This window comes from Oreochromis aureus, linkage group 1, assembly GCF_013358895.1.
Source record: "Oreochromis aureus strain Israel breed Guangdong linkage group 1, ZZ_aureus, whole genome shotgun sequence".
Taxonomy (NCBI): Eukaryota; Metazoa; Chordata; class Actinopteri; order Cichliformes; family Cichlidae; genus Oreochromis; species Oreochromis aureus.
The window spans coordinates 2,201,736-2,223,188 of NC_052942.1; positions in this window are offsets into that span (position 1 = coordinate 2,201,736).

Below are 21,453 nucleotides of genomic sequence, written 5' to 3' on the forward strand. Positions count from 1 at the left end.
TCTATGCTTTTAGTAGTTTTTCTTAATAAATTTTGATTTGTGAAATTCATCCGCCTCCCCTCTGCTGTTAATAACGAGCCTGTGGGCTTTGGTAGCTAGTGTAACATCTACATTGGCTATAGAAATCTTTCCTGGGGTGTAACTCCCTCCCCGGGTGGCGTTGTCAACATCTTAGTCACCGTCCCTAGTTATCCCTCATTCGCGCCACCACATTTGCCCGAGTGGAGTCTTGTTTCTTTGGCCTCTTTTATGAGCTCAACATTTATTACTTTTGTAAATATAATATAAATGGAAACCCTATTTTTCTAATAATTCCTGTGACGACTCCTGCTTTTTCAACTCAGTCCATCACAATGACACAACTTTTAATTGAACTCATTTTACAAACTTTAAACCCTATTGCGTGTACTCCCATTGCAATACACTTAGTTTAGATACTTTTCTTTTTATGTATCTTTTACGAGAATTTACGGCCTGCGTAAAACAGCAAGTCTCAAATGTAGTCTTTAGGTACTGCTGTTTGCAGTCGGCTCCTCTCTTTTTGTTTTATACAAACAGTGACTTGAACTGTGACAGCACAGCGGCACGCTGGCAGGTCCCGATCCAGGTGAGACTTCACAGGATCCACATCTTCAATACTCGTCCTCTGTGTCTGCACTGAGGCACATTTATCAACTAACATTAGATCCCACTTACGATGAAAGGCCAAAACTAGCATTGGTTGCCAAAGCTGAAAATAGCACAGCTCCAATTAGCTCACTGCTGCCCCCCAAGAACAACTATGTCAGACAGAATGAGCTATGGTGACAAGCTGGGACCCTGATGTGTCCTGCCTGTAGGATATCCTGAAAGATGACAAAGCTCAGATTTCACAGGTTGTAGAGTAAATAAAAAGTGCAGGACTGTTGCACACAGGCTTTGCAGAGGCAGTTTATAGAAACAGTCATGGGGATTTGAACCCTAAAACACTAAAACTAGGTAAAAGGTAGCTGATAGTTCTCAGAAACCTCTAACCCCTTATGCAGAAGGTGCAGCGATGCTGCCAGAGAATTTACTGCACCTTAAATAAACCACTGAATGCAGATGGTGTTACATCAGTTTGAAAGAAGATAGTTTTCTTAGCTTCTGTTGCCCACCCACAGAAATATAAGGTATAGTTACACTGCCCTCAAATGACTTAAAACACTACAGGCAGCAGTTTTTCCTGTTTGGTTGTGTTCTCATAAAAGAGCCCAGTCAGGGATGTTTGTCTTCATGTAAAGGAAATAACTGCAGTGTTTCGCTACCTATGCGCCCCAGGTGACACTAATCGATGGCAGGTAGCCAAAGAAGCAGATGTAGGTTTGTCAGAGGAGAGACGCCTTAGCACGGAGTTATTAGGAAAATGTATTAAATACAGTATCAGAGTTTTTTAACTAGTTAGAGACTCTGCGCATGTAAAAATGTAGTATCAGAACCACAGTCAGGATGTGCTGATATAGGAAGGGATATGAGAACAGTAACAATATGTTTGTTAAAATGCAGTGTGTGCAGGTGTGTAAGTGCATCGCATGTTGCGGGTGTGTCGGCCTTTAGGAAAAACTTCAAAACCACATCTGCATGTGAGGCAGGGATTGTGAAGACGTTGCTGATCTCCAGTGGCTTCGATACAAAGCTACATGAATATGGACAATTATTTTTGAAAAACTTCCTTTTTATGCTTTATATTCTCCACCTGTGAAGCCTGTGCACCTAATTTAAAATGGTCACTGGTGCCCTATTTTAACTTTGAGTAAATCTTGACCTAATTCTGCTGAGCCTCAGTGGCTGGCTTCGATGTAAACACAACAATGCATCATCCTTAGTCCCGCTAACATTGGCTATTAAAGCCCCTCCCAAAAAGAGAAGTCAGAGAATTTGGGCAGATTTGTTTGTTTCAATTTGATTCGCACAAACACAATCAGAACTGAAAGACTGAAATATTTGCAGATTTTTTTTTTCTAAAAAAATGTCTCTTGGCTTTGATTTGGTTCACTTTTTTGTGTCTTCATCATTTTAATGGAGTTATGTTACATGTAATATGGTTTGCTGCAGTGCAGCTTATCAAAGATGTTTGTGCTTCAGGTTTGGTTTATTCATTTCTAGTATTCTAGTATTAGTCTGTTACTTGGCATTAATTAGCAGATGTGCTAGCATATGAACTAGCAGGCATCAACAAGACAGACGTAATACAGAACAAACATGTAATACAGAAGCAATACAGAGACTGAATGATTTAGGCCTGTCTTACAGTGCAGGAGACTAATAGAAAAGCCTAAGATTGTCTTTGCAGAACAGTGGATAACAGATTAATAACTGACTGACAGCTTTAGCAAAAAAGCAAAATTCAGAAAAATTTGATCCATTTCTCATTGCTGCTGCCACATCTACACACCTGCTTATCAGAAACTAACATTAAATGAAGCTGGATATTTCATTTTTGACTGGAATTAATGAAACAAAACAGCAAACACACAAAGTGGGGAAAAGATTTTGTGGAAAAATTCCTTGAAGAGATCAGTTTTCACAGCATCAGAGTAACAAAGACAGACGACATCTCGGGTCATTTTCTGGTAACGTCTTAGACTTTCAATTCACCACGCATCCACTGCACAGTCTGACAGCTTCAAATTGATATGGCATAGTGTGAGACTGATTGAAGGCAGGATGTAATTGTATGTAGACTAGTCTGATATTCATTATGTCTGCAAAAACAAGCAGCTGCTCGGTTTGGGAAAATTCAGCCGTGGGGGTAACGAAGAGCACGCTCAGTTTGGCTCTGAAAAAAAAAGCACATCAAGAAGTTTAGCACCTGTCTGTGTTTGACAAAACAGCTACAATTAAAATAAAAAACCAAAGACAATTACTGCTTGAGAGCTCATCACAGTCTGATTGTCAGGAACCTCTCAAGTTTTGTTTTTCTGAGCACAAAAAGCTGCTTCAGCTTCAAACCTTTAAAACATGGCCTGCTTTGAACTGGTCAAACACTGAAACGACGCCGTGTCATCAGACTGAGTCCAGTTCACTGGGAGTCATTGCTAAATACCAAGTGGTGCACGAAAGGGAAACAAACTGTGCACCCAAAGAGAATGTCAGCTTGCTGGAACCAAACAGCTCCAGTAACAATCTTAAAATAGTCATGCTTACTGGCTAATGCTTGCCCAGCCAGTAGCTATCATTATCTCATGCACAGACTGGGACAATACAAAGGGTTTGATTTGTGAGAAAATCATCGAGTAATAACAGGTTAAACAAGAACTTGGGTTCATTTTGTAAACCTGACATTGCAATTTCTCAACAAATTGCTGTGCGATTGTTGCTGCTGGCAGGTCTCTTGTACAGGATGGTCCAGGATGGGGTTCAAAATCAAAAACATACCAATCTCCTGCCACTAGAACTGTCAAGGGCATCATTTTGCCTTGTATAAATCATGCAGCTCTGTTAAATCCCAACTGTCTCATATTTCATACCTTTTTCCTAAAATGTCTTTATTCATCATATACTGATTTTTGGGGTGTGTGGGATGAAAACAAAAGCTATTAATTACCAGAGGACATTATTTTGTCTTCATAGAAATTATTTAACCCTTTCATGCATGAATTATGACAATAAAAATACTTAAGAAAAGAAAATCTTGATTGAGGTTGTCATAATTCATGCATAACAAGGTTAAATAACAATAATTACAATGAAACACGTCATACAGCTATAGTAACATTAAACGAATAGTGGGTGGCAGGGTATGGAGTGACACATCAGTGTTCAATGTAGTGGTTTATGTGAAAGTATACCATCAACACTGACACAAATACAAGAAAACAGCCTTTGAATAGCTGTCCACTGTAGTGATTGCTGTGCATGAAAGGGTTAAAGCAACAATAAGTGGCCTGCAATGGTTTACAAGCATTATCAGGAAAAATGAGCAAGAGCTAGCTAGATATGATTGATATATAAATATTCAGGGGACTGTTAGATAAAAGATGAATGCAGGGTTGAATGAGGGACTTTACTGGGTGGGCTGAGCTGTGCATAATGCTGATGCAGAGCAGGGAGACACTGAACTGAGCAGAGAGTGTGGAGAACTAATCTGAGCAAACAAAGGGTGAAATCTGGAGGAAAAGCAGCTGGACCGATGCGTTTCAGCCCCGAGGAGCAGAGCTGAGGCTGTGCAGGGCTGAAAACTGCCGAAGCCGGGTGGATGGCAGACGAGAGGCTGCAGAGGTAGTTGTGGAAGGTGTGATGAATTTTCAGATGCTAATTATTTATACATTACAGATATTCACACATCCCCACACTCTCTTCCTGCATATTCTCGTACGATTTAACCTTCAGTACAACCGTATAATACAATTAAAAGACTGTAATTTTGTGGGTAATAAGAGGCTTGTTTTAATGAAAGAACCCTGGCAGCTTTGATGGAGTTTAGATTTTATCCAAAGAAGTGCTGCTTAATTACAAACCATTCAAGGACTACTAGAACCTGAGTCCAGCAGCTGACCTGTTGGCTGTGTAGACGAATAGAGAGGTTTAAAGTTATCAAATGTGCGTTATGCAGTTACACATAACGTTTAATTTAAATAAATACATCTATATATATTTTGCCTTTGCAATGCTGTGGATAACCTATTTGTTAATAAAGGAAAATAATATGACAGACATCTGTGTGCAGCAAGCAAGACATGACAAGACATGACAGATTAATACTGTTAATGTAAAATCCTAAATTACACCGAGGACTGCCTCCATCAGCTAATTAAGGCAGGCAAATAATGCTTTATAATATCAATATCATGTGCACAAGCCCCCAAAAAGATTGCTTACCGTACACAGAACAAAACTTTGTTATCTGTTTATTGCAGTGCAAAGATGACGTTACATCTGTCAGTTTTCATCCTACCGACCTGCACTCTCACATTAACATTTCATTGGACTAGTAGTTGGCTTTGCTCTGCACATAAATACACACATGCATATTTCATGTTTTGCTTATTGTACATATCGAGTAATGTACATTAAGCAATATATATATATTCTCTCTCTCTCTCTCTCTCTCTCTCTCTCTATATATATATATATATATATAAGCAGAGAAAACTACATGTAATTTTGAGTGTAACATACAGCTAATATTAGCACCCTTGCCAATATATACCTTATGATAGCTTCAAAATTGATGAAAAATTCTGGCATGAAAATTGCATCTGTATTCAGGTTTTGTGTTATCTGCAAAATATATTCTTTTCTCTTTCTGTTCAAGCTAATGTGCCCTACTATTGTATCTGGGCTAAATGGTGGAATTCAACTCAGGACCTTCTTGCTGTGAAGCAGCAGTGCTAACCACCGTGCTGCCCTCTTTCCAAATAAATTTATTCTCCCTCAATATCGGAGTGGGTTCCACAGTACAGGGATGACTACCAGATCGTCTCCCAGTCAACCATAACTCCATCGTATATCAATATAATTTCTGTATAATGTATAATATGTATATGTATAATATAATGTACTTCTTTGGGAGGGACACGATGGAATAGTCCAAGTGATAATGGCTTAAATTTAATAGCTGAGTGATAATTGCTTAAATTTCCCAATTATATCAATAACTTTCCAATATAATTTCCCAATCAACTATAAATCCACGCCACATCAATATAATATTCCAATCAAGTATAAATATATCAGTTTTTTTTCTGTGAATCTACTATAAACAAGCATTTCAATATAATTTCCCAGTGAACTATGAATCAATTGTATGTAATACATTTTCAATTATAAATGCTCGGTACTTAAATAATAATGTCCCAGTAAACTATAAACCTAGCATTTCACTATAGTTTCTGGTCAAGAATCAATGACTTTTGAATATTGGACAGGTGTAATAGAACAGCCAGTAGCTTCAACTTCCTGGTCAACTATGAGATGGATGAGATTTGGAGTTTTGGCATTTCTAGTGTTTAGAAACTAAGGACTGATGAGGTTTTACTGTTTTCTGCCAGACTTGCTACTCAACAGTTTGAGCTATAAATGTTGGCTATAAAAGGAGGATGCACTTGACATTAAGTTTAAACAGTCAAGGCTTTAAATCAGCTAAGCAGAACATTTTTATTTTGAAAATCCACCACCTGGAGAAAAAGAAAAGTCATTAGACAAGGACAGTCATCTTTTTAAAAAAAAAAAAAAAGAAAAGACCACAATGTGACCAAAGCAGTTTTTATTCAGTATGAACAGTAAACTGAGATCAGCTCATCAGAGAAGTGTTTACACAGGGGAAGTGAGAAGGACTTTTCCCAAATACTGGAAGTCTTTTTGCAACCACAACTACAGCCATCTGTTGGACTTCAGCTTCTTCCTTCATTATCCAACTCAGAAACTAAATCCTTGTTTTATACCGTCTTTGTGAGTGTTGTTATTTTTCTAAAATTAATTGAATAACTATTTTGAAATCGTGACATGATGGTATCCAATAAATATGATTTATTTTTATTTTGAAAAGGTTAGCATTTAAAGAATCCCGTTTCATTCCTAAAACTATCACCTGGTCATCTGTGTGTGTGTGTGTGTGTGTGTGTGTGTGTGTGTGTGTGTGTGTGTGTGTGTGTGTGTGTGTGTGTGTGTGTGTGTGTGTGTGTGTGAGAGACAGAGAGAAGTTATACAGGAGTGATTAGCCTTCAAACTGTAATATGACCTGAGGTGGAATTACATGATTTTTAAATACTGTACTGTTTGTTTTCTCGACTGTATATCCAAACTCAAAATCATAGTCGGTCAGAAACACATGACAAACAGCTTTAAGCCCATTTCAAGTAGGGCCGTACCTGCAAAAGGATGTAAGTGTGTAAAGTGACATTTCACATGGTGCCCTAAAATCTCATTCTACGATTTATCTGATAGTGACAAGCATTTAATCTGCATGCAACAGGTCTCAACCAGTCACAGAGACAGACAGACTGAAAGAGGAGATTCAGATTTATCAGTCAGATAATAATATTCAAAATGAATCAGCTCATCAGTTGCTTTACTGACTTTGTTATCAGTGTACCAGCTGATAAAGGGACCATAGTGACAGAAATCTGCTTGTGGGAATTTTCTTCAGCACTACTCACATAAAATTCAAAATTTCTTGATCAAACTAATAAACGCCATGCAAACTTAAATGGCACTCTCATTTCAGAGCCTATTGTTACATGCTGCGATAAGTGGCACTGTTGTTTGCTCCGATTACCACTGGGAGCACTGTTACCTTCATCCTCCACATCTTCTCGAGCTCTTCTCTGAGCCCTTGGTATTTCTCCAGCTTCTCGTGTTCCTTCTTCCTGATATTGCTGTCATTCGGAACCGCTACATCGATCACTACAGCCGTCTTCTTCTGTTTGTCTACCACCATTATGTCCGGTTGGTTAGCCACCACCATTTTGTCCGTCTGTATCTGGAAGTCCCACAGGATCTTAGCTCGGTCATTCTCCACCACCCTTGGGGGCGTCTCCCAAGGGTGGTGGAGATAGACCCTTGCCTGGTGTGATAGACCCTAGCCTCTATGGTGTCATGTATGTATTTGGCATAAATGACACCATTCAGCAGAGGGAGGAATATGCAGGCCAGAGGGGGAAATTATCTTCATTAGGGATGGGTATTGATAAGATTTTCACGATTCCGATTCCATTTTCGATTCTGTTTAACGATTCGATTCTTTATCGATTCTTGTTTTTAAAAAGGAGAACACTAAGGTCGATTAGCTTAGAACTGTTTTATATCTTCTCTTTGAACAAGATAGAAATTTAGGAGTAACATGGCCTTACAAACCCAACAGTGAGATCTTAAGAGATCCACAGCCTACGGCTCTTCAATGGGGTGTCACAGGGTCCCCAGGAAAAAAAATTGTAAATGTAAAATAATAAAATAAATATTCTTCTGTAGCAATAACAAAGTATAACATAAATTATTCTGTAGCAATTACACAAGAATATCCAGTAATGTCCCTGCCTACAATTAAACACATTCACTTACCGAAAATCGGGGCATCAGCTGTGGCACATGGGTGCAAGCCTTTGACCACAAACTTAGTCACTGCTCGGTGACATTCGGGCCTGAAAAGAGACGCTACCGGTGGACTGCAGCGACAACTGCCAGCGAGTGCCAGCCAGACTCTGTCTCTCTCATCATGGTCACCTAAATGCACAGTAATGGCAGGTTTTGTAATAAGGCAGATCGCGCTAACATAATATGCACTGTTAGCTGATTATTTACCCGCCGCGATTAACGGGAGAGGACGTGCAAAGCGTTACCGCTGCTGCTGGGTTGAGATTCACGAGTCCGGAGCGGAATTAAAAACATGACATTCATTTAAGTTCATCGCGTGTTTTGTGAGCAAATGCTTTTGCATATTCGTAGTGTTTCCTCCCTTAATGAAATATCTACTTTGCAAGTATTGCAAGTTGCCCTGTTGTCATCCGTTTTCGTAAAGTATAAACAAACTTTTAAGTGTTTGAGCCGCTTAGGGACCGTGTTTCCTGCCAGGTACGCTCCGACGCTCCGCAACGTGGTGACGTCATTCGGGGCGACTGGAATCGATCAGGGAATCGTTTGCAAAAATGGCAAACGATTCCAAGGAATTGAAACAGTGGGAACCGGTTCTCAACAAGAACCGGTTTTCGATACCCATCCCTAATCTTCATACTCCCCAGCAAATCACACTCAGAGTGAAGTGCAGTTTCTTTTGAACCATGAAGGGATTCCTGCATCATTACATGGCCAACGTGAATTCCAGCTAATTAATATTTCCAAATGAAATCCATATTCTGATCTTTCTATTTTTACATCTGTGTTCACATTTTACAATGAAAAATACAAACTTTTAATTAAAACAGAGGTTAGACATGCAATATCCCACTGGCTAGCATATCTAATAGATATGAGACAGAATGCAGCTGATAATGAGCATGCAGGGTGGTTAACTGAAGATGGGATAAAAATATAATTTTGTTGGGGATAATCAAAAACCTGACTGAAGAAGAGACAATCTGAACGCTAATGGCAACAGAAAAGCCACAGGCAGAACTGGGAAAATACAACATCATTTTGAGGCGTCTGAGTTGGAAAATGAACACATCTTTCCAAAGGGAAAAAAAACAATGAAAGAAAAGCAGCTCAAATTACTAACAAGTCTTCTATTCTGTCAAAGTCTGTTACAAAACATTGTTCTGAAACAGTTTCTTATATGGGGGAAAACTGTGTGCCGTTTAATGCAGAAAACTGATATGAAACCATGCTGTCACAAGGAGAGAGCTGTGCACATGAGAAACATAACGCTCTTCATTTATGTACAACCAAACATGGCAATATAATGTTCAGCACATGAATTTGGAAGAATGCAGCAAAAAACAAACATCTCATAGGGTTTGTGACTGTTGTGGAGAATGAGAGTGGGCGTTCATTAGGCTGCAGGACTAGATTTAGAATTTAGATGTTTTAAAAGTGACCATTTTGATTTGCTTTTAATAATTCATTAAAATGCATCTAAAGAGCAAACTCTTTTTTTTGGTACATCCTTCAATTCACCTTTGCTACAGTTATGTTAAAGTGCCATGCAGGGGTTACACAGTGATGTCACTCTGGGTTTGGTTATGCTTAAAACCAGGTAACAACGTCCGCAGCTAAAGCCAAAGCAGAGTGAATTCCACTTGGTCTTCCAACTTCAGTCATGTCAAAATATTGTTTAATAACATATCTGGTATGAAAAACAATTTTAGTTACTAAAACGAATGTTCTTGTTCATAACAACTGGGTGTTTTCTTTCTCTTAATAAATTAGTGCTTGACGTGAGCCATCTCCCACTGCAGGAAATGTAGCGAATCCTTGTACGCTTGGTCTAGTCACATTTCTCACTCACTATGTGTTCACAGACCTCTCTGCATCGAATCATATCTGTTATTAATCTCTGTCTCTCTTCCACAGCATGTCTTTATCCTGTCTTCCTTCTCTCACCCCAACCGGTCGCAGCAGATGGCCCCCGCCTCCCTGAGCCTGGTTCTGCCGGAGGTTTCTTCCTGTTAAAAGGGAGTTTTTCCTTCCCACTGTCGCCAAAGTGCTTGCTCATAGGGGGTCATATGATTGTTGGATTTTTCTCTGTATCTATTATTGTACGATCTACTGTGCAATATAAAGCGCCTTGAGGCGACTGTTGTTGTGATTTGGTGCTGTATAAATAAAATTGAATTGAATTGAATTGAATTTCACCTATGATAATTCATAACCTGTCAACCCAGTTTATTGTGTTGGTGCCTTTTGGAGCATTTCAATGATTTTGTTATGCTTTTAAACAATTACAGTCCAGTATTGTTGTTTTACATACATTTCTATGGAGATAAAGTGACGTCCTTTTCAGTTTTCACACAGCCCAAAATTCACTATATGATGAATAAAACCATTTTAGGAAAAGGGCATGAAATATGAGACCGTTGGGTTTTAACTAAACAGAGCTGCATGATTTATACAATGCAAAATGACAGTTTCAGTGTTAACAGAAGATCAATATGTTTTTGAAAGGTCAGATTTTAAACCCTGCACCAGCCCATGCAACAGACCGGGTTTACATAATGAACTCAATGTCCTGTTATTAACCTATAATTTTCTCACAATTCAAACTACCCAAAACATCTTTGTTTTCTTTTTGTTTATCTTCATTTTTGATGAATGTAATTGTAGTTTTTGTTTTGTTGCTTGATTTAATTTTTTTGTTAATTGATTAACAGGTAACTTTTAGTAGAGCCAAGGTTACTACAGTAAAATAAAAATAAATAAAGTGTTTATTAGGAACAAGATTTCTTTGTTTAGAAACAAAAGAAAAGATGCAAAAATGACCAACAGGGAAGTATAATATGTAACACTCTTAGAACAGGATGAATTCATGACCCACCATATCGGGTCTACGGTCCATGACCAAATTCTGGACATCTATACGACGTCCAAACTAGGACACAGTTTGGACGTCCAACATGACCCAAACTGGACATGAATATGATGTTTGAACTTCAGACTGGGTGGGGTTTTCTGGACGTCTATGACAGGTGCAGGACATTTACATGATTATGTAAATCATGAAATGCTCATTTATTTGCAATAAAAATACTTCAGACTGCTTCTTTGTGAAGCAGCAAGTAACAAAAAAGGGAAAAAAAAAAAAAAACAATAAATAAGCATCATATTATAGCAAAATGAATTTTTACAGAAAGGTTGAAATAACCTTAGTAACTCTGTGTGAAAACTTTCAACATAACTAATTAGCTTCATTATGAAACCAAAGCTGTGATACAAATGCTGTTTTTAATCATGAACATTTTAGTCTTGTTAGTTAGCTCACTGAAGTTTTGTCTGAATTTTATCTGTATTTACAAACTTCACTTTTGTTCTCTACATAAAAAAAATGATGCAGATACATAATAAATAATGTAGATGTTAAAGGAAAAGCAAAGATGAAAGTGAGGGTCAGGGGTCCATGTGTATGTGACTGCACCCTCTCTGTGCCTTCACAAAGATGCTGAGAGACATTTGCTATTGTGAAGAATCAGCTAAAAGCTTCCCACAAAGTTCCATTTTGATTCCTTCCGTTTCAAATTTTCCAGGGATTTTCAAAGCTCTTCAGTTCAAACAGGAACTATAGCAGTCTTTGTAAAATGTGTAGCTGCCTCATTCCTTTCATCTGAGCCTTTGATCCTCGTTCTGGATTCATTCCTTGGAAAACTGTTTGGAAAGCTGAAAACAGTTTTTGGTTAAAAAAAACCTTCAAACAAAAGCAAATAATATAAATACTCTCCAATTGAGCATAACTGTAAATTCTGGTTATATCTTAACTCCATCCACTTGCCAACATAGGAGCACCAAGGAATCTTTTTCCCAGAATAATCAACTTATATCCTTCAGTCTGGGAGTACAGAGTTGGGGAAGAACAATTCCTAGTACCAATAACTAAAATCTATAATTAAATCAAAGACTAACAGTAATAACTAACCTCCTGCATCTCTCCTGATTAAGTGAAGAAATCAGGTATCCCAGAAATTAAGACAAAAGATGATTTTCCAGAAATACTGTTAAAGGTCTATATGTTTCAGTTTTTATAGCATGAGGCAGGATAAGATAGAGTGTGATTAAAATGGTGTGTACATAACCCGTTTGCAACTGTTACGCCTGTCTATGCATTGTGTTCTGGCATGAAAGTAAGAGGCAGGAGACAGCACTGGGTCTTTGGCTCTTTACTGCACATCTGCAACACAGAAATAAAGGTCTGAGCTGTGTGTGTCACACGCCTGCCAGGACACCTCTCCTCCGGCCATGTTGAAAGGAGCTGTGTCTGCAGCTTTATTAATGCCACAATAATATAATAAATCAAATACAACAATTTGTTGTGAAATATTAACTTAAGCTTTCAAAAAGCACAATAAAAAGCACAAAATAAATAATATATCAATGATAAATCAGTAAAAACAAATAAACAATCAGACAAACAAATAAAGTTTAAAACCCACGACCCAACATTTTGATGCTCATAATTCAAACCTTATATAAAAATACAATTACATTAATAAATGCCATCCAACAGGCAATAAAAAACTGACAATAAAAGCAACCAATGAAAAACTGCATCCATAAAAACATCTCCATACCCGCAACACAGAAATAAAGGTCTGAGCTGTGTGTGTCGCGCACCTGCCAGGACACCTCTCCCGACGAAGGAAAAAAAAGTGCACGCTGTTAAAAAAACTGCAGCAAGTCCGTTCACCTGCTGCTAGCGACCAGGCTAACATAGCATGCTAACATTACGTTAGTATAATGTTTTAGTGCGGATGCGCCAACCAGCGTGCAGCCTGTTACAGTCGCTCCTGCTTTTTCTCTTAGTTTAGCTCTGTTTTCTTACATATTCTTTTTTTTTCTGACTTGTACTTTCATCCGTTTATTATCTTTCACTCAATCATGTGGATTGAGAGAGTTTTTGTTCTTCTGGTGGCCGTGGAACTATTACTTTTATCAAGGAACGGGACCGCGGCACATCTCCTACACGCACGATCTGTTTACTCCAGAGATCAGCTGATCGCCCTGATGCCGGCCGGCTCGCTGGCCAGACCCGCAGAAGTACCAGCTGAAATTTGGAGAAAAACACATCGGGGATGCAGAGGTCAAGGACAGAAGAGAAGAAAGAAGGAGACGATGAGACAGCGGAAGCTCGAAGCGAGGAGGAGGTATAAACTGTATCTGCCGTCTATCGTAATGGGAAGTGTGCGATCCTTATCGAATAAAATCGACGAGCTCTCAGCACTGGTACGGAGTCAGAGGGAATACTGAGAGTGTAGCCTGATGGGTTTCACTGAATCATGGATGCACCAGGACATTCCCGACGAGAATGCTTCCGTGGAAGGCTTCCACACTGTTCGGGCGGACAGGGACAGCATCGCTAGTGGTAAGCGGAAAGGAGGTGGGCTTGCTGTTTTAGTTAACAACCGGTGGTGTAACCCTGCCAACATAACAATCAAAGAAAGGATTTGTTGCCCGGACATTGAACTATGTGCTGTAGGACTCAGGCCGTATTATTTACCCAGGGAATTCTCTCATGTCATCTTGGTGGCTGTTTATGTTCCTCCCTCTGCTAACCCCACAGCTGCATGTGACACTATCCACTCTGCCATAGCCCGGTTACAGACTCAGCACCCGAGTGCCTTCATGGTGATCTCGGGTGACTTCAACCATGTATCACTGGACAATACACTACTAACATTCAGACAACATGTGGACTGTCCCACCAGGGGAGAGAAAATTTTAGACCTGTATGCTAATGTCAAGGATGCATACAGCTCCTCCTCCCTCCCCCCACTTGGTAGGTCAGATCATAACCTGATTCACCTCACCCCACGCTATGTGCCAATTGTGAGGAGGGAACCGGTGACCACGAGTAGCATTAGGAGGTGGTCAGAGGAGGCCTTAGCGGAACTACAGGGCTGTTTCGAGGTAACCGACTGGGAAACACTCTGTGAGCCTCACGCCAAGGACATCAATGGGCTTACTGAGTGTATCACAGACTACATAACTGACTCCATTGTTCCAGCTCAGACTGTTCATTGTTACCCAAATAACAAGCCGTGGGTGACTAAGGACATCAAAGCCCTCCTCAACGACAAGAAGAGGGCTTTCAGAGGGGGCAATAAAGAGGAGGTGAGGAAGGTCCAGGTGTTACTAAAGGACAAGATCAGAGAGGCTAAAGACAATTACAGGAGGAAGCTGGAGTGGAAATTCCAGCAGAACAGCATGAGAGAGGTGTGGAGGGGCATGAAGACCATCACTGGATTCAGGCCAACCACCAGCAGGGGAGCTGAGGGAGGTGAGAATAGAGCTAACGAGTTGAATCTGTTTTTCAATAGATTCGACACTACAGTGTCTGCTCACACCCCCACAACCTCACCTGTAGTCAGCCTGGAACCCAGAGCCACACCACTGTGCCGGCCTCCCTCTTCACATGGCGCTGTTGCCTCCTGTGAGATTCCTGACACCCCTCCCCCACCCATCACCTTCACTCAATACCAGGTTCAGATGCAAATGAGGAGATTCCACTCAGGCAAGTCTGCTGGACCAGACGGAGTGAGTCCCCGCGTCCTCAAGGCCTGCGCCCCCCAGCTGTGTGGAGTCTTTCATAAACTGTTTATGCTGAGTCTGAGTCTACAGAGGGTCCCAGTGCTGTGGAAGACATCATGCCTCGTCCCTATTCCAAAGATGCCACGTCCCAGTGGCCCCCAGGATTACAGGCCCGTGGCACTGACCTCCCACATAATGAAGACCCTGGAAAGGCTCATCCTGGACCAGCTGCGACCCATCGTCAGACCACATCTGAATCCCCTTCAATTTGCTTATCAGCCCTGTCTCGGAACAGAGGACGCCATCATCTACCTGCTCAATCATGTCTACGCCCATCTGGACCAGCCGGTGAGCACTGTGAGGGTCATGTTTTTTGACTTTTCCAGTGCTTTCAACACCATCAGGCCGACCCTCCTGGGTGATAAGTTAACAGCGATGCAGGTGGATGCTTCTCTGGTGTCTTGGATTGTTGATTACCTGACAGGAAGACCACAATATGTACGTCTCCCACAGTGTGTGTCTGACAAGGTAATCAGCAACACAGGGGCACCACAAGGGACCATCCTCTCTCCCTTCCTCTTCACCCTCTACACCACAGACTTCAGCCACTGCACACAGACCTCCATCTTCAGAAGTTTTCTGATGACTCTGCAGTGGTTGGATGCATCAGCAGGGATGATGAGACAGAGTACCGGGCTGTGGTCGACTCCTTTGTCACGTGGTGTGAGCAGAATCATCTGCAGCTCAACGTGGCAAAGACCAAGGAATTGATTGTGGACTTCAGGAAGACCAGGAAACACTTGACCCCTGTTTCAATCCAAGGGGTCAGTGTTGACATTGTGGAGGACTATAAATACCTTGGAGTACACATTGACAATAAACTGGACTGGGCTAAAAACACCACAGCACTTTACAGAAAGGGTCAGAGTCGTCTCTATTTTTTGAGGCGACTGAGGTCCTTCAACATCTGCCAGAAAATGCTCAGGACTTTCTACTAGTCTGTTGTGGCCAGTGCGATCCTCTGTGCTGTTGCATGCTGGGGGAGCAGGCTGAGGGTCGCAGATGCCAACAGACTCGATAAACTGATTCGTAAGGCCAGTAATGTTGTGGGGATGGAGCTGGACTCCCTCAAGATGGTGTCGGAGAGGCGGATGTTGTCCAAGATAAAGACAATGTTGGATAACACCTCCCACCCACTCCATGACATGCTGGTCAGTCACAGGAGCACGTTCAGTGAGAGACTGAGATTACCGAAAAGCACCACTGAATGACACAGGAAATCATTCCTGCCTGTGGCTGTCACGGTTCTGGGTCCGTTGGACCCAGTATTTTGAGTTTATTATGTTTTGGTTTAATTTTGCATCTGGGATTTGTTTTCTCATTCTGTTGTGGTGGTGGTGATGATGATGATGATGATGATTATTATTATTAGTTTTATGTTTCTGTTTATTTGTGTTTTAGGAATTGTGGCCATGTATTGTTTGAGTTCCATGTGTTATATTCTGCCTTGCAGTCTGCGTCCTTGTTTAGTGGTTTATGGTTTCCTGTTTTGTTTTGAAGGAGTGTGCCTCATGTTAGTGTGTGCAGCCTTGTTCCCCCCGTCTCATTAGCCCTGATCTCTCCCAGCTTCGTCTCCCTCCTGTTGTCCATTCCCTGATTACTTCCCTGTGTATATTAGCCCTGTGTTTACCCTTGCTCAGTGTCGCGTCGTACCATCAGACTATGCCTGTGTGTTTCCGTGTCAGTGTTTCAGTATTTCAGTATTCACTACCATTGCTCAGTTTATGTTTTGTTTTTGTGCCAGCAATAAAGCTGAGGTTTTAAGTTACAATTCAGTGTCTGAGTCCTGCGATTGGATCCACCTCTCCATCCGCCTGCACACAGAGCCCTGACAGTGGCCATCTCCCTTTACAACTCATCCACTTAACACACTGTATACCAGAGATGGGCAGTAACGCGTTACTTGTAACGCGTCACTGTAATCTGATTACTTTTTTCAAGTAACGAGTAATGTAAGGGATTACTATTGCAAAAACGGTAATTATTTTACCGTTACTTTCCCGTAGGAACGCTGCGTTACTGCATTACTAAAACCGTGATTTTTTGCGAGAATGTTTCATGACAGTGACGTAAGCGAGTGCGACGTTCATGACAACAGCTGTCTGCAGATCAACAATGGATAATATATCGAGTGCGGGAGAGAGTATGAGCGTGCTGCGTTTAAAGCGTGGAAGTACTGACCTTACTTTGAGTTTGATTCCATAAAAAGTGACAAAAACATTAGTGTCCATTGTGCGTGGGAAGAAAACTTCTTTTTACAGTGAAAAAAACCTCCCTTAACTTCTAAGCAAGCACCGAGTGTACTACGACGTAATGTGAAACTCACAGAGAAACTCGCGGATTCTTCCACTGACCGCTGCGGCACACCTGCACCAGGGTAAACCGCCGCCTAACCCACTCCTGCTTTACAGGTGAAAATAGAGCAACAGGACCGCTGAGTCTTTGATTTTATTTATTTTCTGCTGTGTTTTACTTTCATCTATTTGAAAGACTGAGTGTAAACACAAAAAAATATTTTATTTTATATGCTGGAATGTGCAGAAAATAGGTTTAAATGTTAAACAAATTTCTTCCAGTCAGAGAATGTTGCATATAATTAAGTTTTTGCTTGATGCATAAAGTTAAAAGATTTAAAGTTTTAAAAAGAGACGTTTCCATTTGATTACATTTTGTATGATGGATTATGCAGAAAAAGTAGAATTGGGCTGAAAGATCTATTGCTTTACCACCTATTCAGGTTGTAAATTGTGTTTTTAAAAAGTAACTAAGTAACTAAGTAATTAATTACTTTTGAAAATAAGTAATCAGTAAAGTAACGGGATTACTTTTTGGGGGAAGTAATCAGTAATTAGTAACTGATTACTTTTTTCAAGTAACTTGACCAACACTGCTGTATACTGCAATAGCTACACCCTTCTTGCACATGTTCTTTTCAGCTATTTATTAATAAGTGACTTTTATGTATATATATGCCTGTATATATTGTGCTATTTTTAGTTAGTGTATTGTCTGTCTTTGTTAATGTTTGTTTATAATGGAGCACTGTAACGAAAAATAATTTCCCCTAGTGATCAATAAAGTATTCTGATTCTGATTCTGATTCTGGTATCAGTCCCCAGACAATAGGTTTCTGGACCATGTTCTCTATCAGCCTGTTGACTGACCTGACCACCCGACATGCTCTGGTGACCACTCTGCCTCGAACAGTAGCGCGGTCTGGGTCATGTCTCAGCAAGTCGGATGCCTGCCCAAGATATGGCTGACTAGAGGCCTGATTCATGTCTGAGTCAAAAACAGGAACAGTCTGCGGAACAACAGTGTCCCCATGACAGGCAACTGGAGCAGAAACTGCGCCAGACCGTGTTACATCAGGGGTAGTGGAACAGTCAACCGGAGTAGGAAGAGCAAAGCGCTGGGTCTGACCAGAAGGACTTGCTGAAGTGTGAGCTATGCAAATCTGAGAGTCAGGTAAGGCAGCAACACAGGCATTGTCCATGTCCGCACCATCACATGAAGGACTGTGAGGCGTGCTCTCCTGCCACAGAATCCACATCCACCTCATGGCTCAAATCCGAAAGCACCCACAAGGAAGTCCTTGCTGCGGTAGACTCTGTCTCTAGACTGCCAGGGTCCTCCAGATCCCCACAAGCACTGAGATCCTCCTCACTTGAGAAATTGTCCAGGGACTGACTTCCCAGTGAATCCTGAACAGGAAGGAAACTCACGTCCAACAGAAGGTTTCTGTGTGCGACCTTACTCTGGCCTGAAGAGTCACTGATCCTGTAGATGTGGGTCCTGGGAAGCCTCTCCACAACAGTATAAACCCGAGGCTCCCACTTGTCCGCAAGTTTTTTCTTGCCCTGCTCACCTTTATTGGCAAGCAGCACGCGATCCCCAACGTTCAAAGACAAACCCTTGATTTTCTTATTGTACTGACAAGCCTGGTGGTCCTGCTCATTGCTGGAGTGTTCCTGAGCGATCTTGGCAGCCTCAGACAAGTGTGACAGAAGAAGCTTGGAGTAGCTGCTAAAGTCCACCACAATGGGATCATGCAAGACAGATTTGAACATAACATCCACCGGTAGCCGTGGGACACGGCCAAACATCAAGTAGAGTGGGGCATATCCAGTAGTCTCGTGAACGGTGGCATTATAAGCAAAGTTCAATGTCTGGATCTGCTGTGGCCATTCCTGTTTGGCTCTGAGAGGGAGGGCTCATAGAATATTGCCAAGTGTGCGTTTAAACCGCTCTGTGCCACCATTGCCCATATGGTGATAAGCAGTAGTGTGGGACTTGTCAACGCCAGAAATCTGCAGAAGCTCAGACAACAGCTCACTCTCAAAGCTGGGACCTTGGTTTGAGTGAATACGCTCAGGGAAACCATAGACGCAAAAAACAAAGTCCCACAACTTTCTGGCAACCTGCTTGGCAGTCTGATTCTTGCACGGGAAAGCAAAGGCCATCTTCGTGAAGCTGTCAGTCGCCACAAGCACATCAACAGAGCGCTTCTTTCTGTCCTCTGCTGACCAGAAGTCAATGCAAACGAGCTCCACAGGAGCAGAGGACTTAATGCTCTCTAATGGGGCTTGTGCTGCAGGCTCTGGAGTCTTGGTGAGTATGCACCTCCCACAGCACCGAACATGCTCCTTCACATCCCTCTCCATGTTGGGCCAGAAAAAACGTTACCTTGCTAAATGGAGGGTCCGAACTTGACCCTGGTGCCCTGCCAAATCGTGGACACGTTCCAAGGCCTGACCCAGTAAATTCGCTGGCAACACCAACTGGAGTCTCTTTGTTTTGCTCACAGGGTCTCTTGTCTCCCTGTAGAGAATCCCATCCCGAACCTTGAGCTTCTCCCAGTGTTTCGATAGGGCTATTGCCCTGGAATCCATATCATGTCTCTCACGTCTGGAAGGGCACCTCCTGTGGGCTACAAGTGGCAGGACAGTAGAGATGGTTGGATCCTGAAGTTGGTGATCCTCCAGCTCATGCAAGGTCAGTGATGGCAATACATCATGGGCAACCAGTTGCAGCTGCTGAACAAGGTGGAGAAGGGAAGCAGCCCTGTTCTCTGCGGCGGTTTCCCAGTGGCCATGGTGAAGGAAGGTAGCCTTGACTTCCAACGAACTGTTGAAATCTGCTGAGGTCAGACCTGGAGCAGGTTGTTGGGCAACCTGAAGATTTTGGACACCAAACCTGAAAGCGTCCTGCACCTCATGAGCCGCCGCACCTTCTGCATTCTGCACCAAGAGCTCGTAGGGGTCCTGAAGCAGGCGCCTGCCATTAGAATAGGTGAAGGGGTCACGACTGAGTGCATCTGGCGCAACATTCTTTCGACCTGGGATGTACCTCAAATCAAAGCTGTAAGATGACAGCTTGGGCACCCACCTTTGTTTATAAGCGTCCAGCTTGGGCTTGGTCAATATATGAACGAGCGGGTTGTTGTCAGTCCACACTGTGAACTCGTGCCCTTTCAACCAGTGGCTGAATTTCTCAGAGATGCTCCACTTCAAAGCCATGAACTCAAGGCGATGGGCCGGGTACTTCTGCTGTGACCTGCTTAGAGCTTTGCTCGCGAAAGCGACAGGGCGTGCCTTATCCCCTCCGACAGGCAATTGTGATAAAACCGCTCCCAGTCCATCCAGAGAAGCATCCACAGACAGAATGAATGGTCGTGAAAAGTCGGGATGAGCCAACACGGCACAGTTGTGAAAGGCCTTCTCGCACTCAGGGCTCCAATCTGCAGCAGTCAACTTCCTGAACATGCCGGCACCTCTCCCAGCCTGACTAGTCCACCCCTTCCTCTTCTTGCCAGCCATAAGAGCAAACAGAGGCTTGGGAATGGCTGAGCAACCAGCAATGAAGCACTGATAGAAAAAGACCATTCCTAAAAAGGATGTAATCTTTTTCACAGAAGGAGTGCAACCATCCTTCTCCATTAGAGCCTCCTTTGGCATCTTGGAAATCACTTCCACCTTAGCTGAGTCCACAGCGACTCCAGTCTGGTCGATGACATGACCAAGGAACCTGACTGACTTCCGCAGCAGATAACACTCCTTGGGACTCAGCTTGAGATTATTGTCTCTCAACCTTTGAAAAACCACTCGGAGCCGGCACAGGGCTTCCTCTTCAGTGGGAGCAAAGACCAGGAGGTCATCCAAGTAGCAGAGCAGACTGGCGAAGTTACTGGTGAGGTCACCAAAGATGTTCAACATCATGCGCATGAATGAAGCTGGGCTATTGCAGAGCCCCTGTGGCATCCGATTGTATTCGTACAGGCCAACCGGTGTTCTGAAAGCAGTATACTTCTTATCCTCCTCACACATTGGAATGTTGTAAAACCCAGAGGTTAAGTCCATTGGGCTGAAGAAAGCATTGCCTCCGAGCACGGCAAGGTAATCAGCTTGGTGAGGGAGCGGGTGTGCATCCTTCAGAGTTCATGCATTCAACCACCTGAAGTCTGTACAAATCTGCAATCCACCGTCCTTCTTCCAGACCATGACGAGGGGGGATGCATACTCGCTGATAGATTTGTGAATAATCCCTTTCTCCTCCATGTCGGTGAGTACCTGCCTTAGTTGTTGGTAATGAGCAGGGGGTACTGTTCTGTAAGGCATGCGGAATTGGCGTTCGTCTGTCAGGTGGATCCAATGTACGAAGCGTTTAGCTTCGCCACAGTCAAGCGGGTGTCTAGAGAAGATGTTCTCATACTGCTCAACTAGCTCAACAAGCTCTCTCTTTGAATGTAAGCTGGCGTGGCATGAG